Below are 9717 nucleotides of genomic sequence, written 5' to 3' on the forward strand. Positions count from 1 at the left end.
ATACAACCAAACGAAACAATGTTCCTCTGGACCACGGTGCACCAACACAGCATATATCACACACACAAAACATAAATATTAAACAAGAGCAATTCTGCAGATGCTGGAAATCCAAAGCAACACAAAATGTTGAAGGAACTCAGGTCAGGCTTCATCTATGGAGAGGAATAACAGGCAACGTTTTGGGCCAACGCCCTGAATCATGACTGGAAAGGAAGGGGGGAGGGGAAGGAGGCCAGCTCAAAGGTGATAGGTCAAGCCAGGTGGGCAGGTGGGAAAGGTTAAGGTGAGAGAGGAAGGAATCTTATAGGATAAGAAAGTGGCCAATAGGAGAAAGGGAAAAAGAGGGAACCCATGGGGAGCCGTTACCCAGTCTGGCAGGCCTAGTCCTGATGACCCTGCACCTCCCTCCTGACAGTAGTGGGTCAGAGAGATTGTGGGATGGGTGGCAGGGATCTGCAATAAAGCTTTGTCTGCAATGCTCCCAATAAATGTCACAAATAGAGGGAAAGGAGGTCCTCTTGCCAGTTCGGTATCACACAATGATGCAGCCTAACAGGACGTGCTCACGGTGCTCTTCCAGAAAGTTGTTTCTTCACAAAGTGTAGCAAATACTTAATTTAGTTAAGTATTCCCTATGGAGCTCCACCCCACTCCTTAGTTCAATCCCCTTCCCCTTCAGGAAAGGGAAGAAGAGGTAACGTCTCAGCAGTTATTTGTTTGATAGACCATAACGACCGTAAGGCATAGGAGTATAATTAGGCCATTTAGCCTCTTGAGTTATCTCCACCATTCTATCATTGCCGATCATTTTTTCCCCTCCTCAGCCCCACTCCCCAGTATTCTCCTGTAACCTTTGATGCCATGTCCAATCAAGAACCTGTCAAGCTCTGTCTTAAATACACCCAAGGCCCTGGGCTCTACAGCTGCCTGTGGTAACAAATTCCACAATTCACCACCCTCTGGCTAAAGAAATTTCTCCGCATCTCTGTTTTAAACGGACGCCCCTCCATCCTGAGGCTGTGCTCACTTGTTCTAGACTCTCCCACCATGGGAAACATCCTTTTCAAATCCAGTCTATCCAGGCCTTTCAAAATCCGAAAGGTTCCAATGAGGTCCCCCCCTCATCATTCTAAATTCCAGTATGTACAGGCCCCAAGCCATTAAACGTTCCTCATATAACCATTTCTTTCTCAGAATCGTTGTCCTCTGAACCCTCTCCAAAGCCTGCACACCTTCTCTTAGATAAGGAGCCCAAAACTGTCCACAATACTCAAGGTGAGGCCTCACCAGTGCCTCATAAAGCCTCAGCATCACTTCCCTGCTCTTATACTCTGGACATCTCAAAATGAATGCTAACATTGCATTTGCCTTCCTCACCACTGACTCAACCTGCAAGTTAATCTATGCTCTAACCATGCCAGTAACTTTCCTGTAATACCAGGGGCTCTTAACCTGGTAAGCAGCCTCATGTGTGGCACCTTGTCAAAGGCCTTCTGCAAGTCCAAATATATAACATCCACTACATCCCCTTTATCTATCCTACTTGTAATCTCCTTAAAGAATCCCAACAGGTTTATCAAGTTGAGTCCTGACGAAGGGTCTCAGCCCGAAACGTCGACAGCGCTTCCCCCTATAGATGCTGCCTGGCCTGCTGTGTTCTACCAGCATTTTGTGTGTGTTGTTGTTTGAATTTCCAGCATCTGCAGATTTCCTCGTGTTTGAGGATTATCAAGTAAGGTTTTCCCTTAAGGAAACCATGTTGACTCTGTGCTATCTTGTCCTGTGTCACCAAGTACTCCATCACCTCATCCTTGACAATAACCTCCAACACTGAGCTCAGGCTAACTGGTCTATAATTTTCTTTCTGCTGCCTTCCTCCTTTCTTAAAGAGTGGAGTGATGTTTGTAATTTTCCAGTCCTCTGGCACCATGCCAGAGTCCAATGATTTTTGAAAGATCGTTGCAAATGCCTCCACAATCTCTACTGCTATCACTTTCCGAACCCTGGGGTGCAGTTCTTCAGGCGAGGATGGTTTACATACCTTTAGGTCTTCCAGCATTTTGAGCACCTTCTCCCTCGTAACAGTAACTGCCCCCACTTCTCTTCCCTCACACCTTTCAACATCTGTTACACACTGCTAGTGTCTTCCACAGTGAAGACTGATGCAAAATACTCATTCAGTTCATCAGCCGTCTCCTTTTCCCGTTATTATTTCTCCGGCCTCATTTTCTAGCGGTCCTATATCCACTCTATTATTTTTTACATTCTTGAAATGGGTTTCACTATTATGCAATGCCTCTTGCTGATTGGCCACTTCTCAACTCAGTGTAACTCACGAAACTCTGCTCTTGAAATCTTGATCGCTGCTCTGATTAAAAAGTATCTTTCTGCGCACCCCTGATGTGAAGTGTGTGTGTGTGTGTGTGAGAGAGAGAGAGAGAGAGCGTGAGGGGTGCTGAAGAAAAGAAGAGAAAAGATGAATGCCCTCGATGGTGTCCTGAGGACTGTGCCTATGATGGAGTCGATCTACAACCCTCTACAGACTCTTCCAATCCGAGTTCATTGCACCATGGGTGGCTCTGTGGCACAGGAGGGAAGGAAAAGGAGTGGGAGAGCTATAGTGATGGGGGATTCAATTGTAAGGGGAATAGATAGGCATTTCTGCGGCCGCAAACGAAACCCCAGGATGGTATGTTGCTTCCCTGTTGCAAGGGTCAAGGATGTCTCTGAGCGGCTGCAGGACATTCTGGAGTGGGAGGGTGAACAGCCAGTGGTCGTGGTGCACATAGGTACCAACGATATAGGTAAAAAACGGGATGAGGTCCTACAAGGTGAATTTAGGGAGTTAGGAGATAAACTAAAAAGTAGGACCACAAAGGTAATAATCTCTGGATTACTACCAGTGCCACGTGCTAGTCAGAGTAGAAATAGGAGGATATTTCAGATGAATACGTGGCTTGAAAAATGGTGTAAGGGGGAGGGATTCAAATTTCTGGGGCATTGGAACCAGTTCTGGGGGAGGTGGGACCGGTATAAACAGGACAGTCTGCACCTGGGCTGGACTGGAACCAATGTCCTAGGGGGAGCGTTTGCTACTGCTGTTCAGGAGGCTTTAAACTAATGTGGCAGGGGGATTGGAACAAGTGCAGAGAGACAGAGGGGTGTAAAATGAGGGCAGAAGCACAAAGTAGTAAGGTGAAAAGTAAAAGTGGCAGGCAAGCAAATCCAGGGCAAAAAGCAAAAAGAGCCACTTTTCAACATAATTGTATAAGGGCTAAGAGTGTTGTAAAAACAAGCCTGAAGGCTTTGCGTGTCAATGTGAGGAGCAATCGTAACAAGGTGGATGAATTGAATGTGCAGATAGTTATTAATGAATATGATATAGTTGGGATCACAGAGACATGGCTCCAGGGTGACCAAGGATGGGAGCTCAACATCCAGGGATATTCAATATTCAGGAGGGATAGACAGGAAAGAAAAGGAGGTGGGGTAGCAATGCTGGTTAGAGAGGAGATTAACGCAATAGAAAGGAAGGACATTAGCCTGGAGGATGTGGAATCGATATGGGTAGAACTGCATAACACTAAGGGGCAGAAAACACTGGTGGGAGTTGTGTACAGGCCACCTAACAGTAGTAGTAAGGTTGGGGATGGCATTAAACAGGAAATTAGAAATGCGTGCAATAAAGGAACAGTAGTTATTATGGGTGACTTCAATCTACATATAGATTGGGTGAACCAAATTGGTAAGGGTGCTGAGGAAGAGGATTTCTTGGAATGTATGCGGGATGGTTTTCTGAACCAACATGTCGAGGAACCAACTAGAGAGAGGCCATTCTAGATTGGGTATTGAGCAATGAGGAAGGGTTAGTTAGCAATCTTGTCGTGCAAGGCCCCTTGGGTAAGAGTGACCATAATATGGTGGAATTCTTCATTAAGATGGAGAGTGACATAATTAATTCAGAAACAAAGGTTCTGAACTTAAAGAAGGGTAACTTTGAAGGTATGAGATGTGAATTAGCTAAGATAGACTGGCAAATGACACTTACAGGGTTGACGGTGGATATGCAATGGCAAGCATTTAAAGATCGCATGGATGAACTACAACAATTGTTCATCCCAGTTTGGCAAAAGAATAAACCAGGGAAGGTAGTGCACCCGTGGCTGACAAGGGAAATTAGGGATGGTATCAAGTCCAAAGAAGAAACATATAAATTAGCAAAAAAAAGTGGCACACCTGAGGACTGGGAGAAATTCAGAGACCAGCAGAGGAGGACAAAGGGCTTAATTAGGAAAGGGAAAAAAGATTATGAGAGAAAGCTGGCAGGGAACATAAAAACTGACTGTAAAAGCTTTTATAGATACGTGAAAAGAAAAAGATTGGTCAAGACAAATGCAGGTCCTTTACAGTCAGAAACAGGTGAATTGATCATAGGGAACAAAGACATGGCAGACCAACTGAATAACTACTTTGGTTCTGTCTTCACTAAGGAGGACATAAATAATCTTCCGGAAATAGTAAGGGACCGAGGGTCTAGTGAGATGGAGGAACTGAGGGAAATACATGTTAGTAGGGAAGTGGTGTTAGGTAAATTGAAGGGATTAAAGGCAGATAAATCCCCAGGGCCAGATGGTCTGCATCCCAGAGTGCTTAAGGAAGTAGCCCAAGAAATAGTGGATGCATTAGTGATAATTTTTCAAAACTCCTTAGATTCTGGATTAGTTCCTGAGGATTGGAGGGTGGCTAATGTAACCCCACTTTTTAAAAAAGGAGGGAGAGAGAAACCGGGGAATTATAGACCGGTTAGTCTGACATCGGTGGTGGGGAAAATGCCAGAGTCGGTTATCAAAGATGTGATAACAGCACATTTGGAAAGAGGTGAAATCATCAGACAAAGTCAGCATGGATTTATGAAAGGAAAATCATGTCTGACGAATCTTATAGAATTTTTTGAAGATGTAACTAGTAGAGTGGATAGGGGAGAGCCAGTGGATGTGGTATATTTAGATTTTCAAAAGGCTTTTGACAAGGTCCCACACAGGAGATTAGTGTGCAAACTTAAAGCACACGGTATTGGGGGTATGATATTGATGTGGATAGAGAATTGGTTGGCAGACAGGAAGCAAAGAGTGGGAGTAAACAGGACCTTTTCAGAATGGTAGGCAGTGACTAGTGGGGTACCGCAAGGCTCAGTGCTGGGACCCCAGTTGTTTACAATATATATTAATGATTTAGACAAGGGAATTAAATGCAGCATCTCCAAGTTTGCAGATGACACGAAGCTGGGCGGCGGTGTTAGCTGTGAGGAGGATGCTAAGAGGATGCAGGGTGACTTGGATAGATTAGGTGAGTGGGCAAATTCATGGCAGATGCAATTTAATGTGGATTAATGTGAGGTTATCCACTTTGGTTGCAAGAACAGGAAAACAGATTATTATCTGAATGGTGGCCGATTAGGAAAAGGGGAGGTGCAACGAGACCTGGGTGTCATTGTACACCAGTCACTGAAGGTGGGCATGCAGGTACAGCAGGCAGTGAAAAAGGCAAATGGTATGTTGGCATTCATAGCAAAAGGATTTGAGTACAGGAGCAGGGAGGTTCTACTACAGTTGTACAAGGCCTTGGTGAGACCGCACCTAGAGTATTGTGTGCAATTTTGGTCCCCTAATCTGAGGAAAGACATTCTTGCCATAGAGGGAGTACAAAGAAGGTTCACCAGATTGATTCCTGGGATGGCAGGACTTTCATATGAAGAAAGACTGGATCAATTAGGCTTATACTCACTGGAACTTAGAAGATTGAGGGGGGATCTTATTGAAACGTATAAAATTCTAAAAGGATTGGACAGGCTAGATGCAGCAAGATTGTTTCCAATGTTGGGGAAGTCCAGAACGAGGGGTCACAGTTTAAGGATAAAGGGGAAGCCTTTTAGGACCGAGATGAGGAAAAACTTCTTCACACAGAGAGTGGTGAATCTGTGGAATTCTCTGCCACAGGAAACAGTTGAGGCCGGTTCATTGGCTATATTTAAGAGGAAGTTAGATATGGCCCTTGTGGCTAAAGGGATCAGGGGGTATGGAGAGAAAGCAGGTACAGGGTTCTGAGTTGGATGATCAGCCATGATCATACTGAATGGTGGTGCAGACTCGAAGGGCCGAATAGCCTACTCCTGCACCTATTTTCTATGTTTCTATAAACCTAATAGGCATAGGTGCAGAATTAGGCCATTCAGCCCATCAAGTCTGCTCTGCTATTCCATCATGGCTCATCCCGGATCCCACTGAACACCATACTCCTGATGCCTTGCCATATCCTTTGATGCCCTGATCGATCAGGGAACTATCAAATTCCGCCTTAAATATTTCCATGAACTTGGCCTCCACTTTGGCCTGTGGCAGAGCATTCCACAGACCCTCTCGCTAAAAAAAATCCTCCTTGCCTCTGTTCTAAAGCATCACCCCTCAATTTTGAGGCTATGCCCTCTAGTTCTAAATACCCCCATACCCCCACCATAGGAAACAACCTCTCCACATCCACCCGATTTAGTCCATTCAACATTTGGTAGGTCTCAATGAGATCACTCCGCATTCTTCTAATTTCCAGTGAGTACAGGCCTAAAGCTGCCAAACGCTCCTCATGTGTTAACCTCTTCATTGCCAGAATCATCTTTGTGAACTTCCTCTGAGACAAGAGGCACAAAACTGTTGACAACACTCCAAGTGCAGCCTGACTAGTCTCTTATAAAGCCTCAGCATTATCTCCTTGCTTTTATATTCTATTCCCCTTGAAATAAATGGCAACACAGACTCAACCTGTAAATTAACCTTCTGGGAGTCTTGCATGAGGACTCCTAAGTCCCCTTGCTCCTCTGATGTTGGAACCTTCTCCCCATTTAGATAATAGTCTGCACTGCATATCATATTATTACTGAGTTAAGTATTGTATGTAATGAGTTTTTGCTACAACAAGTGTATGGGACATTGGAAAAAATGTTGAATTTCCCCATGGGGATGAATAAAGTATCTATCTATCTATCTATCTATCTATCTATCTATCTATCTATCTATCTATCTATCTATCTATCTATCTATCTATCTTTTACCAAAATGCATCATCATACAGTTCCCAACACTGTATTCCATCTGTCACATTTTTGCCCATTCTTCCCATTTGTCTAACTCCTGCTGCAATCACATTGCTTCCTCAGTACTACCTACCCCTCCACCTATCTCCGTATCATCCGCAAACTTTGCCACAAAGTCATCAATTCCGTTATCGAAATCATTGACAAACATTGTAAAAAGTAGCGGTCCTAATACTGACCCCCGAGGAACACCACTAATCTCCAGCAGCCAACCAGGAAAAAAAACCTTTATTCCCACTCGCTGCCTCCTGCCTGTCAGCCATTCCTCTATCCATGCCAGTATCTGTTCTGTAATGCCATAGGATTTTTATCTTGTTAAGCAGCCTCATGTGTGGCACCTTATCAAATGCCTTCTGAAGATCCAAGTAAATGACATCCACTGCCTCTCCTTTTGTCTACCCTGCTTGTTACTTCCTGGAAGATCTGTCAGGCAGTATTTCCCTTCACAGACAACATGTAGACTTTGACTTATTTTATCATTCACCTCCAAGTAGCCCCAAACCTCATCCTTAATAATAGAGTCCAATGCTTTCCCAACAACTGAGGTTAGGCTAACTGGTCTATAATTTCCTTTCTTTTGCCTTCCTCCATTCTTAAAGAGATCCTGGGCATTGGAACCTCTATACTGGACGGTAATGCAACGCGTCATCTGTAGAGACTTCGGTGATTTGATGGATGGATGAAAGGGGAAGGGAATAGAGATGGGTGAAGGGCGGCTAGGGTGAGGGTGGCATGGGGGACAAAATTAAGAAAACGAGAGGATTTAGGGTAGGGAGGGGAAAACAGGGGGTAAAAAGGAAAAAGCACGGGAAATGAGCAAAAGCGGAACAACACAACATTCACGGCAGTAGGTTGTAATGTGCAGAAGGAAGCACTGGATGGCAGTAGAGCATCAACATTCGCGATATCTTGGTGCCGTCGAAGACGCTGACTTTTCCGACAATTGAATGTTACTTTTCAAAGGACATTTAATTCACTATATTCCAAAAAAGTTACATACTATCACTTATGTTTCCAGTGGAAATGGGGAAACAGAAATAGTAAAATTCCAAGGCAGTGTGCAGGCAAGAACAGGAAACGAGAGATCTGAAAGGCAGTGAGGGAACCTGGGATCCGGAACACCAGTGTGTGGACAGGAGAGTGAGATCTAGACCCCAGTGTGTGGACAGGAGAGTGAGGTCTAGACCCCAGTGTGTGGACAGGAGAGTGAGATCTAGACCCCAGTATGCGGACAAGAGAGTGGACTCTAGACCCCAGTGTGTGGACAGGAGAGTGAGATCTAGACCCCAGTGTGCGGACAGGAGAGTGGACTCTAGACCCCAGTGTGTGGACAGGAGAGTGAGGTCTAGAATCCAGTGTGTGGATAGGAGAGTGGGATCTAGACCCCAGTGTGCGGACAGGAGAGTGAGGTCTAGACCCCAGTGTGTGGACAGGAGAGTGGGCTCTAGACCCCAGTGTGTGGACAGGAGAGTGGGATCTAGAACACCAGTGTGTGGACAGGAGAGTGAGGTCTAGACCCCAGTGTGTGGACAGGAGAGTGGGATCTAGAACACCAGTGTGTGGACAGGAGAGTGGGCTCTAGACCCCAGTGTGTGGACAAGAGAGTGCGATCTAGAACACCGATGTGTGGACGGGAGAGTGGGCTCTAGACCCCAGTGTGTGGACAGGAGAGTGGGATCTAGAACACCAGTGTGTGGACGGGAGAGTGGGTTCTAGACCCCAGTGTGTGGACAGGAGAGTGGGCTCTACACCCCAGTGTGAGGACAGGAGAATGAGGTCTGGAACCCCAGTGTGTGGACAGGAGAGTGGGCTCTAGACCCCAGTGTGTGGACAGGAGAGTGGGATCTAGACCCCAGTGTGTGGACAGGAGAGTGGGCTCTACACCCCAGTGTGAGGACAGGAGAATGAGGTCTGGAACCCCAGTGTGTGGACAGGAGAGTGGGCTCTAGACCCCAGTGTGTGGACAGGAGAGTGGGATCTAGACCCCAGTGTGTGGACAGGAGAGTGAGTTCTAGAACCCCAGCGTGTGGACAAGGGAGTGAGATCTAGGACTCCAGTGTGTGGATGGGAGAGTGGGCTCTAGACCCCAGTGTGTGGACAGGAGAGTGGGATCTAGAACACCAGTGTGTGGACGGGAGAGTGGGTTCTAGACCCCAGTGTGTGGACAGGAGAGTGGGCTCTACACCCCAGTGTGAGGACAGGAGAATGAGGTCTGGAACCCCAGTGTGTGGACAGGAGAGTGGGCTCTAGACCCCAGTGTGTGGACAGGAGAGTGGGATCTAGACCCCAGTGTGTGGACAGGAGAGTGGGCTCTACACCCCAGTGTGAGGACAGGAGAATGAGGTCTGGAACCCCAGTGTGTGGACAGGAGAGTGGGCTCTAGACCCCAGTGTGTGGACAGGAGAGTGGGATCTAGACCCCAGCATGTGGACAAGAGAGTGAGATCTAGGACTCCAGTGTGTGGACGGGAGAGTGGGCTCTAGGCCCCAGTGTGTGGACAGGAGAGTGGGATCTAGAACACCAGTGTGTGGACAGGAGAGTGAGTTCTAGAACCCCAGCGTGTGGACAAG

Source organism: Hemitrygon akajei, chromosome 1 (assembly GCF_048418815.1).
Source record: "Hemitrygon akajei chromosome 1, sHemAka1.3, whole genome shotgun sequence".
In the NCBI taxonomy this organism is placed as follows: Eukaryota; Metazoa; Chordata; class Chondrichthyes; order Myliobatiformes; family Dasyatidae; genus Hemitrygon; species Hemitrygon akajei.